The following is a 13380-nucleotide window of genomic DNA, read 5'->3' as shown; positions in this document are numbered from 1 at the left end:
GAAATCACGCTAAAGTGGCCTCTTGGATTGCACCTTAGTAGATAAAACATTAGAAATTGCTTTTTTTGGTGCTCTTTCAGTGGAGAACGCATGAAACTGCCCTCTGGCTGCCCGTAAAATGTAAAAAATGGTCCATTGCTGCCCGTGAAACGTGAAAAAAAAAGTGCCCTCTGAATGCCAATTAAATGTGTAAAACGTAAAAATGTGCCCTCTGGATGCCCTTGTAGTTAATTATGGTATGTTAGGTTATTTTTTTATATAATCAATAATATAGGAATAGATAGTATTGTGTTTTTCCTTTTTTTCATGATTCATTTTTCCCCACAACTGGTTGCAAAATATTTACCAGGATGCAGGAAATTAAGTGCTAGATGCAGACCCCCCTTTTGTTAAAACTGGTTCAATACTTTTAAATTCAGCCTAAACTGTGAGAACAGGGGTTTGAAAGGAGGAGCACAAAAAACTGCTGTTCCTTGAGTGTCCACTAGAGGCTGGCCCCAAAAGCGAAGGAGACACCATAAGGGCTCATATTAAAATGCCCAATAATAAAGCTGAGAGTTGAACATGTTTACAGCCACATGTATATGTCTAAAAAAAACTGTTTAGGTCTCTACATTTAATTTTTTTATATAAGAGGGAGAATTTTATCCATTTTGGTTATGCAGTTTGGCATCCTCAACTCAAAGAACCCAAACATCAGCTGCTCTTTCAGCACTCTCTGTTGGAAATATTTAGTGAATTTATAACAATAAACAGTGAAAGGTAAGAGGAGTAAAGGGACTTAATCATAATCAATAATTTAAAAAAAAGCAGAGCAAGGCCTGATATTTATCAATCCAGAGGTACTCAAGTCCAGTCAAAGAAATTACAACACAGAAAATACTTTTTAAAGTAGAATTCAAAGAAAGACTATCAATTTTGGCATTGAAATATGAAATATAAGTGTATAAAACAAGCTATGAATAAAACTTTACCTTGATAAACAAAGGAAGAAAAGAGGAAGAAGCACATTTCCAGTCTCTGTCTGGATGTTTCACTGTACTCTGCTGCCCCCTGGTGGTCCGAAGAAGAACTGCTTCATCTTCTCTCCCTGCCTATTCATCATCAACATGTCCTGGTTTCATCATAATTAGATTACTCAGTGGTATCGACTGTGCTTTGTTTTGGCTGTTACAAAGAGGCGATGTGAACAGGAAATGATGATGCTAAACACACTCCAGAGGACGATCAATACGACCCAAACTCTGCTGCCAATTTGGAAACATCACAAACAGAGAGTCAAACGCTCTGCGGTATATTTATAGATGATGTATTTAAGCTGTAATAAGCTCATTTATCCTTATTCCACCTAAGCATGGAGCGCTGCAGACAGAGGAGGTTCACTTTTGTTTTACTAACAGGTGCTTTGTTTAAACACTGATTTTCTAACTTTGAGCATCAATTTGTTCCAAAACACTAAATGTCATCATTAATATTAAAGATTTGGAAATATCAAGCTATAAAGCACAAATTATATTCTGATTTCATGTTTGTCACTGTTCTTATTTAAAGTGTAACACACTTTCAGGATGGGGGAACATTGTCTGTCAATTTTAAGGAGAAAGAAAGTTTTCAATAACTTTTTTAAAAATAGTGAAAAATACTTACTCTGAATTCTTTGTGTTTCATATATTTTTATTTTATTTATTTTTATTCTTATTCCTTTTTTTCCTTTACCACGTATTTATCTTTTAAATATGAACCTATTTGTCTTATTGTAGTTTCACTGTTATTTATTTTCCTTTTTATTTATTTGTATTTTATTTTAAATTATTATCATTTATTATTATTGGTTGCTTTTTCGTTCATTCACTTATTGTGTTTCTTATACAAAAAAACATCCCATGCTTTAACTATTTACACTGATCTTTTATAGGTAATGTGTAAAATTCAAACAAATAGATCTTTGAAAAAATAAAATAAAATAAAAAAAATTGTTGTGGTTCCACCAAATAACTTTAGAACTTGAGAAGCTGTAGAGTTCAGCATGTCAGCTCCTTATTTAAACCATAGGTAGACTGTATAAATAATGGACGTAGTATCCGAGACGTCAACCATCCGATAGAGAGATTAGCTTTGTAGACCAAAGCCATCTTTTGAACCAGGCTGTAAACATGTTTATTTCTGCTGTAAAGATCTTTTTATTATTATTATTATTGGTGTGTATGTGGTTTCCGGCACTTCCGGAGCCAGCCTCAAGCAGATCCTTGATGAACTGCAGTTTTTAGCACTTCCTCATATTTTTAGACCAGAGGTTGCCGCTTGATTAAAACACAGGACCTGCCCTGCTCAGGTGCAGGGCAAGAAGGTGACTGGCTCCACCCCCTCAATGGCTGCAGGTTTTATCCTCCCCTCGGATCTTCTTCCTGTCAGTGGCGGTTCTGGGGAGGGGCCAACAGGGGCAAGTGCCCCTGTAAAACTGAACCTGGACCCCCCTGTGGCCCCCCCTCCTCACTAAAATAATATTATACATTAGAAAAGCTTCATTATCGTGGCGAGGTTACAGGTGGAACACATGCGTGTGGCACTTGGTTCCAGTCCCTTAGAGTGCTAAGGGACTCATGTTGAGTATAAATAGCCAAACAGCTGCTGTCAGTCTGCATTTTGATATAGTACACAGTAGTATATATGTCTAGTATAAATGAATGCACTGATGTTTTGCCAGTTTGTTCTCAGCAGGTCCTCGCCCTTCTCAGTCTCTTTTGTCAGGGTTGAATGTGTCCCTCTGACAACAACCTTGGCCCCAGCCTGGCCCCCTCAGTAAAATTGGTCTAGAACCGCCACTGCTTCCTGTATGTTTAGGACGTTTTTTATTACTTTGACACAAAACTCTTTCCACAATATGTCATTTAAAAAAAATTGGAAGTAGAATTGAATAAATAAACAGAAATAACTACAGTGGGAAAAAGTTTTCGCCTTTTTTATGATTGTTTGGTCTGCAGAGAGCACTTTGAGAGTGAATGAGTCAAAATGAATGAAACACCACGAGACAAGCCTGACTGTTTGAGCTGCTGTGACTCATGAAATAAATCCACAGAAAACAGTGCTTGCATGTGTGTGTGCGTGTCTTCAGTGTGTTGCTTGTGTGTGTGTGCATACTGGCTGGTAGTCTGCGTGTTCTTACTTGGACGATTGCCGAGCAGCAGATTTTTGGTGTGTGGGCCGCTCTCTGGAGGAACAGAGCGTCACATCCCTGCAGCATACACTGTTCCTCCAAACACACACACACACACACACACACACACACACACACACACACACACACACACACACACACACACACACACACAAACCCGCTGCAACTGTGGATCTCTGCCAAGCAGAGGAACAGATCTGAAGATAATGAAACTGAAGAGCAACAGGCTGAACGCGTGGACTGGACTAAAGTTGTGATGAATGAAGACAGACCTCCTGTGACACCGGGATATTTACGCCCCCGATACTCTCCATCCCTAAGAGGCAGTAACAGAGGTGCAGTGGGCAGATGAAGGTGTCGATGTGAAGTGTCAGAGCTGGCATGTACATGTCTGAGTGTGTGTGTATGTGTTGCTCCTGCTGTGTGTTCACAAGCTGTGCCTCTCACACCTCTGAAACATCATAATGTGATGTGAAATCACACTGGGACACCGATATTACGTCATTTCAGGGTTCAAATCTATAAGTACAGAGGTGGGTACACAACAAGGCAACAGACGCTATGATGACAGTTTTTGAACTTATATCGTTGCTACTTGTAAACAAAGAGACAGGCAGACATCTTCACTGTTCTCCTCTCTGTTCTCCTTCTTTAGCCTCAAATGTTTTTATTTAATCTATCCAATCCGGCATGGCTTGCATGGATTTATTGTCATCTTCTCTACCTGCTTGCTTGCTGGGAATTTCCCTGAATAGTTCCTGCATTGTTTTCACATCACCTCCACATCACACAGAATTTACTATAATGCTGGCAGGAAAAATTCCTGGTGAAGTCAGGGTGGAAATTTAGTCTGTTTCTGTTCACACGTGCAGCTCACCCAAAAAATTCCAGGAGTTTTGTGCAATGTGTGAATACAGCTTCAATAGACATCGCCTTCCACCAGTGTCCAGACTCCCCAGGAGGATTTGTTTGCTACCACATTAACAACCCAAATCTGGCCCTCCAAATTCATATACAAATGTTAATCTCAAATTGCAATCTCCCGAGTTCAAAAAAGAATTCAGTACCAGTGCTTGTGCAAAAATGTTGCAGTTCCTCAAATGTCCACTTGAGGCTGACTGCAAAAGCAAATAATCTCCATTACCTCCACTGTTAAAAAGTCAACTTTCTTGGCAGAGGTTAACACGTTTGCAACCTAATTTGAAAGGTAGTTTTGATTTCTATCATTTGTTTGTATGATGTCTTTTTATTTATATTACACACTGCACAGGGTTCATTTTTCTTTTCATAGAAATGTACAATAAATACTTGGTTTCTTGGGTCTTTTTTATTCCAAGTCTGACCTTCCTTAAAAGTATCTGAGAAGGCCTTAGTACTGAAAACGTTATGACAAAACTTAATTGCCACTTCAAAAACACTTCTCTGTACTCTGTACTTTGTGCTTTTATCTGGTGTCATTTGTCTCTATTAAAAGGAGCAGAAGGAAAGTTCGGCCTTCTTTGCTCACCTTGATCATTTGTTTGCTGTGCACGAAGCGCTGTGAGTTATGGTGCTCTGACTCCTTATATACTTCTTCTCAGAAGTCCTCGCTTTATTTTTATAACACGTACACTATATCTTTGTTTGATTCTTTATATGGTTACATAAAAAGTAGAACATGTCCTATGAAAACACCAGTATGTAAAAAGTTACAGGCCTAAAAATTATACATGCATCGCTGCAGAGCGGCCACCAGAGAGCTGCTCCCGTCCTGCGATGTGATTGGTGGAGGAGTTATCTGCAGGTTTCAGGACGAGTCGAGCCTCCCAAGGCTCTGCTGAGTTTTCTGAGCTCGTCTGACTCTCTCCTCGAAAAAACTCTTCTGGTGCTGATTCCTTTGATCCAACCTGACCAACCACTGCTCCCTCAGCCTGCAGAGAGAGAGAGGGAGGGAGGGAAGGGATATGGGGGAGAGATGGAGGGGAATGGTGAGAGGTGATAAATTAGCAGCTGAGCAGACTGCAAAACCTCAGGCTCTTAATTTGAGATGGGAAAACAAGATCTGTTAACTTTAGTTTAATACTAAATCCACGAGTTTGAAGGCTTATCAGAAACTAAAGCAACTCTTGTTTCTGTTACTTTGCAATCAGATTTTATAACTGTAATGAGCACTAAACAGTTTAAAAACTGTACAGTGTTGTTGTTTTAAAAAAAAAAAGTGCTCATTTTAAATTTGATGCCGGTGAAATGTTTCTAAACAGTTCAGACAGGGGCCAGGTTGCCATCGTGTTGCATCACCTTGTCTTTTAACAACACTCTGTAAACATTTGGGAACCCAGGAGACCAGTTTCTGGAGTTGGAAAGTAAAAAGTTCCAATCTTTTCAGCTGCTCAACAGTTCAGGGTCTCTTTATTTTTTCACAAGTCAGGACTGCAGGCAGGCCAGTTCAGCACCTGGACTCTTCTACTACAGAGCCATGCTGTTGTAAGACGCGCAGAATGTGGTTTTGCTGAAATATATAAGGTCTTCCTGAAGATGTCATTGTCATGGATGTCAGCATATGTTGCTCCAAAACCTGTATATATTGTTCAGCATTAGTGGAGCCTTTACAGATGTGGAAGCTACCCATGCCATGGACTCTTATGATCCCCATACCATCAGGGACGCTGGCTTTGAACTGTGAGCTGATAGATAACAAGCCGGGTGTTCCCTCTCCTCTTTAGAGTGGAGAAAAATAATGTCAGGTTTTGATTCATCAGACCACAGGGCAGTTTTCCACTTCCCCTCAGTCCATCTTAAACGGGCTCAGGACATGTCTGTTTTTAATGCAGTGACTTCCACTACAGAGTCATGTCTGTTTTTAATGCAGTGCTGCCGGAGGGCCTGAAAATGAGGTCCATCCAGTCTTGGTTTTGGTCCTTGTCCCTTTTGCACAAAGATGTCTTCAGATTCTCTTTAATGGTGTTGTGTACAGTAGATGATGAATCAACTGACCACAGCAGAACACTTTTAAAATAAGTACAAATAAAACTTTCAATGGCTGCTCACAAATATAACTTCAATGAGCAGCTACTCTAGATTTCAGCACAAAGCCTTCAGTTTGTTCTTTTCCTGCAGCCTTGACGGCATTGGGTGGCTGTGTTTGTGCACAAAGTGAAGTGCACAGAAAACATGCTGTTCTCTTTTCTGATTTGGAAACCTGCTCCACATTTTGAAGGATGTTGTGCATTGCTTGTTGTACAACATTTTGAGGCTACTCTCAGCACTGTTTTGGACAAGTATTGGACAATTAAAGTTGCTGCAAAAAGTTCTGTACAACAAATACACTTAACAAAGTTGCTATCAGACAGACCTCTTCTCCCCCTTTCCTTGATTTAATCTAGATTGTGATCATTTTGTCCTTTTTTTGGACTCTCTAACAGCTCAGTGTTTCTCCTACTTAATCATGTCTTTGCAGGGTAAGAGCTGTGCAAGCTTTTGCATCCAACTAAATGTGTGATGCATGACGCAAGGCTTTGACTCAAGGTATAATGCTCTCTCTCTAAAGCCTGATTTACATACTTCTGCGTCGAATCAACAGTGTAGCCTACGCCAGAGGTCTGCGTAACTCCCGGACCTACGAAGAGGCCTACGCACGTAGCTGACGTGCACCTCCTCCAAAATGTAACTACCCATAGAATCGACGCGGACTGCAAGCCCTGTGATTGGTCTGCTCTGCGGCATTGTAATTCCCGCATTTACGGCACATCTGCCGTGTATTTCATCTCCTCCTCTCTATTCTTCATGTAATCATGTCTGTATCATAAACAGCAACATGTATCAGCTGTAGATTAACATAACACGCTCTGAATTGATGAGGAAAAGTAAACAGAGATCGTAGCCAGGCCGGGAGCAGACGACCGGCTATCAGAGAGACCACACTGCCCTGAAGCATTTCGGCGGAGTATTGTTGCACGACACGGACACATCATTCCAGCCAGTCCCACTATGGACCCACAGATCAATATCCAGTTTGGATCTCAAAACCTAATGCCCACTAAGTCTGCCCGAAATCTGGGTGTCATGATCGATGACCAGCTAACCTTCAAGGTTCATGTTGCCTCGATTGCTCGATCCTGACGTTTTTCCCTCTATAACATCAAGAGGATCAGACCCTACCTGACAGAACACGCAACACAGCTTCTGGTTTGGGCTCTTGTAATGTCACGCATTTACTACTGCAACTCTCTACTGGCAGGCCTCCCTGCATGCACAGTTAAACCTCTGCAAATGATCCAGAACGCAGCAGCACGTCTGGTCTTCAACCAGCCTAAGACAGCTCATGTCACTCCCCTGCTCATCTCGCTACACTGGCTTCCAGTTGCAGCTCGCATCAGATACAAAACTCTAATCATGACTTACAAAGCAGTCACCAAAACCGCTCCAGTTTACCTGGAACCCCTCATCCAGGTCTACTGCCCTTCTCGCCTGCTACGCTCAGCCTCTGAAAAGCGCCTAATGCTTCCAGCACATAAGGCCTCAAAATCACTAGCTCGACTCTTCTCTTCTGTTGTCCCTAAATGGTGGAATGAATTGGTCAACTCCATTCGATCTACAGAGTCCCTCTCTACTTTCAAAAGACAGCTAAAGACCCAGCTCTTTAAGAAGCACTATGCACTTAGCTAGACTGTTCTCCACTGTTGTCCCCAGTGGCAGACCATATCGTCCAGCTACAGTTGACTCGCACTGTCCTGCTCTACTCTGGGAATCTGTGTTCAGCTCTTGAGTGACCCAGCACTTGGTACTTTGGTCATTATTGTGGTGATGTTAATTGTTGATGAAGATAACGGAAAGTCTTAAATGGTTTGGTTGCCTCATTGTAGATGTTCCTTATTAAAAAAAAAAAAAATTCCTTATTAACTTTTGTGCATTGCCTTTACACTGCTTGGCAGTACCTGCACCCAAATGGACTTGAAGCACTTTGTTACTCTTAGTGATCTTCCTCTTGTCTAGATCTTTGCTTGTGTTGTTCTTGTTCTCGTATGTACGTCGCTTTGGATAAAAGCGTCTGCTAAATGACATTGTAACATTGTAACATTGTAACATGGTGCTCATGTTCGCGACAGCCCCTGCTGCATAGGGGCGACGCAGAAGTATGAATCAGCCTTAAGGAGTCATGTTAAGAATGGACCCCACATGATGGACTAAATGTGACCAGTCCAAGCAGCAACTTCTGGTGAAAAGAGCAAAAAAACTGCAGTTCCCCGTGTGTCCACTTGGGGCTGTCCCCAAAAGCCGAAGAAGTCCCATTAGAACCCATCCTGAATATTATAGCTGAAATAAACATGGATCTAAAATGGGTTTTAGTCTCTATAGCTGGTTTATTTTTTCGTAAAAGCTTGTTGCGGACTCTTTAAGATTTATCAGTTGGGATCATATTAAGACAGAGAGCTACACAAAATTAGGCATTACAAGGAGCGGTGTGGACGGGCTCCCTGTAGCCAAGATGCTAACGCCTTGTTTCCACTCACGTATGCGGCTGGTGTTGGTAGATCTGTAAATATAAGGATGAGTGCATGTCTTCACGAGTGGCGACTACCACCTTTGAGCTTCAAAGTGCCTCTACAGAATCCAGTGGGGGACCTTAGTGAGACTGTGTCCGGGTTTTTAAAGCTACGATCTACTCGGCTCATCTGTACCTGAGCTCTGCTTACGATCATATCTTAGAGAGTTTTATAACATTTTCAACGATTATGAAAAGAAGTGTAGATGAATTTTATCACAGGAAAGTATTTTTAAAACGGGTTCAAAGAAGACTGATTTATATTTGTCTTTGTCTCATCAGTATTCTGTGTGAGGGAGTCAGAGCCGAGCTGTTTAGTCAGAACATCCTGAGGTCAGTATTTAGCCTGACACTATAACTCCTGGGCTTAAATTAATCGTGCAGACATCCAGTGAAAGTTGATCTGCAGTCAGAGCTGTCAGGGCTAATAATTGTGTTAGAGAACATGAGGAGCAGCGTGGTGTGTGTGTGTGTGTGTGTGTGTGTGTGTGTGTGTGTGTGTGTGTGTGTGTGTGTATTAATATTGTTGTGTCTGTGTTAGCGAGTTCGTCTGTCAGCACGCTCTGTCATGTGTGCTTAATCTGCTCGTCTGTCCGCAGATATTCACGCTGATCTCCAGGATCCACATGTGTAGTCGAGCTGCCTCTAATCAACATTCTCAGGCTCCACATGCTGACAGACGGACGAGCTGCAAACATGACCACGGCTTTTTCCAAACTAATCAAGTTATACAGCGGAGACAGGCCGGGAAGTTTATTTTTGATTCTCTTTTCTCCTCCTCTTCGACACCGTCTTAGTAAAGTCATTCCCTTTATTCAAACTTTGTTCAAACTCTGCAACACATTTAAAGTCGAGGTTCCAAACTTTCCTAAAGATGTCAAATATGTCAGGGTGAATTTTGCAGGGATGATTTTTAAAACACACAAAGTTAGAAATGCATCCTTTAGAAAGAAGTCAGCACTCATAAAATCTTGGAGGTTAAAGTTTGAATATGCTAACATTAAGAAGCTTCAGTAAAAGCAGAAACAGCGTGACACAGAAAGACTCCAGGATGCTGTCACTCAGAGCGGGAAGCTTCACTCCAATTACCTCTGTTCCTCGCTGAACCTTTCTTAAAAGGTTTAAATCATATGTCTCTCAGTCATTGGACAGAAAGGAGAGGTGGTGAAGTGGTTAAAACACTTTCTTTGCCTGTAGTTAGCTGACTCGACCCCGGTGGCACATCTTTTGGGAGGGATGTCCAAAAGTCCCCTGCTTTTATCTCAGGTCAGAGTATGTGATGCAAAAATGAAGATCTCCAAAGCAACACGTGTCTCTGTTAGTTCCTGGCTACTTTAAAATCAGGGTCAGGCTGCTGTAGTCTGGACAGTTGAGGTAATCTTCATCTTCATCTCCTGAAGATGCAAGAAGGAGAAGAAGAACTGGAGCACTTTTTTCCCTTCAGTAAAGCCTGATTTATACTTCTGCGTCAAATCGACGGGGTAGCCCACACCGGAGGTCTGCGTAGCTTCGGTACCTACGCAGAGGCCTACAAACGTAGCTGACGTGCACCTCCTAATATAATCTAAAGAAGAAAACTCCTCCTGCTTGATAACTTACTTCTCTCTGACGCAGCAGAGATAAACAGAGAAACTTCATAGGGACGGACGAATTTCACCTGCTTTTCTGCAGATAATCTGACGTGAACACCTGAAAAAATAAAAAAAAACCTGATTACTGATGATCTCATTTTACTTTATAGGTCATGAAGGGCGTAAGAAGAAGAGTGAGACTATTTCAAAACTCCAGAACGCCAAGCATAACTGGATCCTTAAGTGACTGAAATATCATACGACAGCTCTTTGCACCTCGTACCTGCTGCTGAACCTTCAATGATTTTGAAGTATTGTTTTGTTTCATGCATATAATAAATTGCATGATATTTATTATCCTCAGCACTGCACAAAGACAGTAACATAAACTATCCTTTCTTTACTTCCCTGCACGAGAAACAAGAATTTATAACTCCGAAACTGCAAAATGAAGCAGCTGTTCCACTTTTTGTCTTCCATGCATCCATTTTTTTTAAACGTATATCATATTTAGCATAAGTTTTCTGCAACCATGCAAGTTCAAGCACCAGAGGAATGGTTCCTGTTCTCATTTATCCATCCATCCATCCATCCATCCATCCATCCATCCATCCATCCATTATATTGACCGCTTATCCCGTTAAAGGTCACGGGGGGGGGGGGGGGGGGGGCTGGAGCCTATCCCAGCTGGCTTCAGGCTTCAGGCAGGGTACACCCTGGACAAGTCGCCAACCTATCACAGGGCTAACACAGAGAGACAGACAACCATTCACGCACATACTCACACCAATTGGCAATTTAGAGTGATCAATCAACCTGGTGAGCATGTTTTTGGACTGTGGGAGGAAGCCGTAGTACCCGGAGAGAACCAACGCATGCACGGGGAGAACATGCAAACTCCACACAGAAAGGCACCCGCCTGACCGGGGATTCGGACAAGGAACCTTCTAGCTGTGAGGCAACAGTGCTACCCACTGCACCACCATGCAGCCCACTCCTCATTTGGAGTTAAATAAAACAGCACAGTGTCTTTTGAATTCATGCATTTCAATATTGTGTGCGTTAGCCAGGTCAGCTCTTTGCTGTTGCTTTAAGGACACATTTAATTTCAGTGTGGCTGCAGCTCTAATGAACACAGGGGTCAGACTCTGCAGATCCTGCTTTCACAGAATCTCACTGTGAGACTACATGAAGGAGGATTAAAGAGCATAAAGCTGCATTCAACTGAGCTGAGTCAACCTTTAATCATCAGGGATGCAACATCTCTCTGATCTGCACAAAAAGCACGATGTGACAAAGTTGGGTTTAGTTTTGTTGGGTTAGATCATTAAAGGTGTTTGATTTGAGACAGAGCGAGGCCTCCTTTGAGGGTCTGACCGTGACAGAGAGCTGCTCCTCACGCGGGTCTCCTCCTCGTCCATGTGCTCGCCGTGCTGAACGATCCTCTGCTCCCAGAACGACCTCAGCTTCTGTTTGTCGTGGATCCGAGCCGCGTTCATCATCTGGAAAACAGGAGGATGAGCTTCACAGGGAAGAGTCTTTCATCTTTAGAGGAAGAATAATCCATAAAAATACAAACTCACTGTGATTTAAATTCTGGACTCCTTTTCTCTCTGTCTCTTCTCTTATTCTCTCTCTTCTCTCAGTCTCCTACACTTATCAATGATTCCTCATAATCCTCTCTCTCCTCTTATGCTTCCTTTCCTTCTTTTCTTGCTTTCTCTCTGTATTGTCACATCTCTTAACACTCTCTGCTCCTGTCCTCCTCTCTTTGTCCCTCTCTCCTTTATGCCCTGTTTCAGCTCCTCCCTCCTCTCCACCTTTCTATTTTACTGTCTCCCCATTCTTCTCTTTCACTGTCCCACTTTCTCCTCTCTTTGCATATCCTATCCTCTCCTTTCCTTTCCTTTCCTTTCTCTTATATCTCTCCCTCCTTCCAGTCATCTTTACTTTAATGTCTCTCCTCTGCCTCCTTTCTCTTCAGTCCTGACATCTCAGCCCTCCTTTTCCCTCTCCTCTTTATCTCTCTCTCTCTCTGGAGTCGGCTTTTGATTTGTGAAGTTCTTCTTTTGGAAGTCGTCCAGTTTAGAAATAATACTCTGAGGCCGATTGTGTTTCTGTTTTTAGGTAAACATTATTCAAAGAGATAATATTCTCACTTTGTCAGAGCTTGTAAACACACGGCTCACATTATGATTTATTCTTAGTATATTTTCTTCCTCCTTACGTTTAAAATAGTTCTCACCCTCGTCGGAAATAAGCACAGCTCAACACACACATGAACGCTGTGTGCATCACATCATTGCTATGAAGTTAGATAATATTACTGTGAGAGAGCATCCGTCCCTCAGGGAACACACACATACAGTGTTTGTTTCTGCTGTCATGATTAACCTCCAGCTTAACAGTAACAGCTGTGGTGATAATGAGAGGGAGAGAGAGAGAGATAGAGAGCATCCCTCCCTCTCTCTAACTGACCCACATGAACCTGTTGATGTACCCGACAGATACGAGGTTAATGTTCTGAAACAGCGGCTGTTTGTTTAATGACAATCATGAATTTCTACATCACAGGTCAGAGACTCATCGGAGCATCTGAGGAAGTAAATATTCAGACTGAGCGTGAATATGAAACTGCTGCACAGCTCATTAATCACTCTGGATTTCACCTTGCTGCAGGGATGTGCATGAAGCCGCTCACAGTAACAATAGCATCACGATACAGCCATTCTGCCATAATTCATGTATTCGGAGATAATAAATCCTGATATCTGATAATAATCATAATAACTGTATTTATACAACACCTTTAAAAACAAATGTCTTTGACAAACTAAGCATGGTTCAATAACAAAGTAAACCTTTTGACAGACAGGGAGGAGGAATTTCAACAATGCAAATCAGAATATAACGTGAGGTTAAAAAGAATACACGTCAATTAAACAGAATGAAGTGGTGTGACAATAGACCAATAAAACATTGTTAAAGAAGTTTTAAAAGGATTAATTAATTAATAAACAAATAGATAAAAATGGATAAGTAAATAAAAGCACTAAAAGAACAATAAAAGAGGTTTTCAGAATAAGAGGACGACACCACATCAGGAAAAAGTG

This window comes from Notolabrus celidotus, chromosome 19 (genome assembly GCF_009762535.1).
Source record: "Notolabrus celidotus isolate fNotCel1 chromosome 19, fNotCel1.pri, whole genome shotgun sequence".
Taxonomy (NCBI): Eukaryota; Metazoa; Chordata; class Actinopteri; order Labriformes; family Labridae; genus Notolabrus; species Notolabrus celidotus.
Note: the sequence above shows the minus strand (reverse complement) of the source record.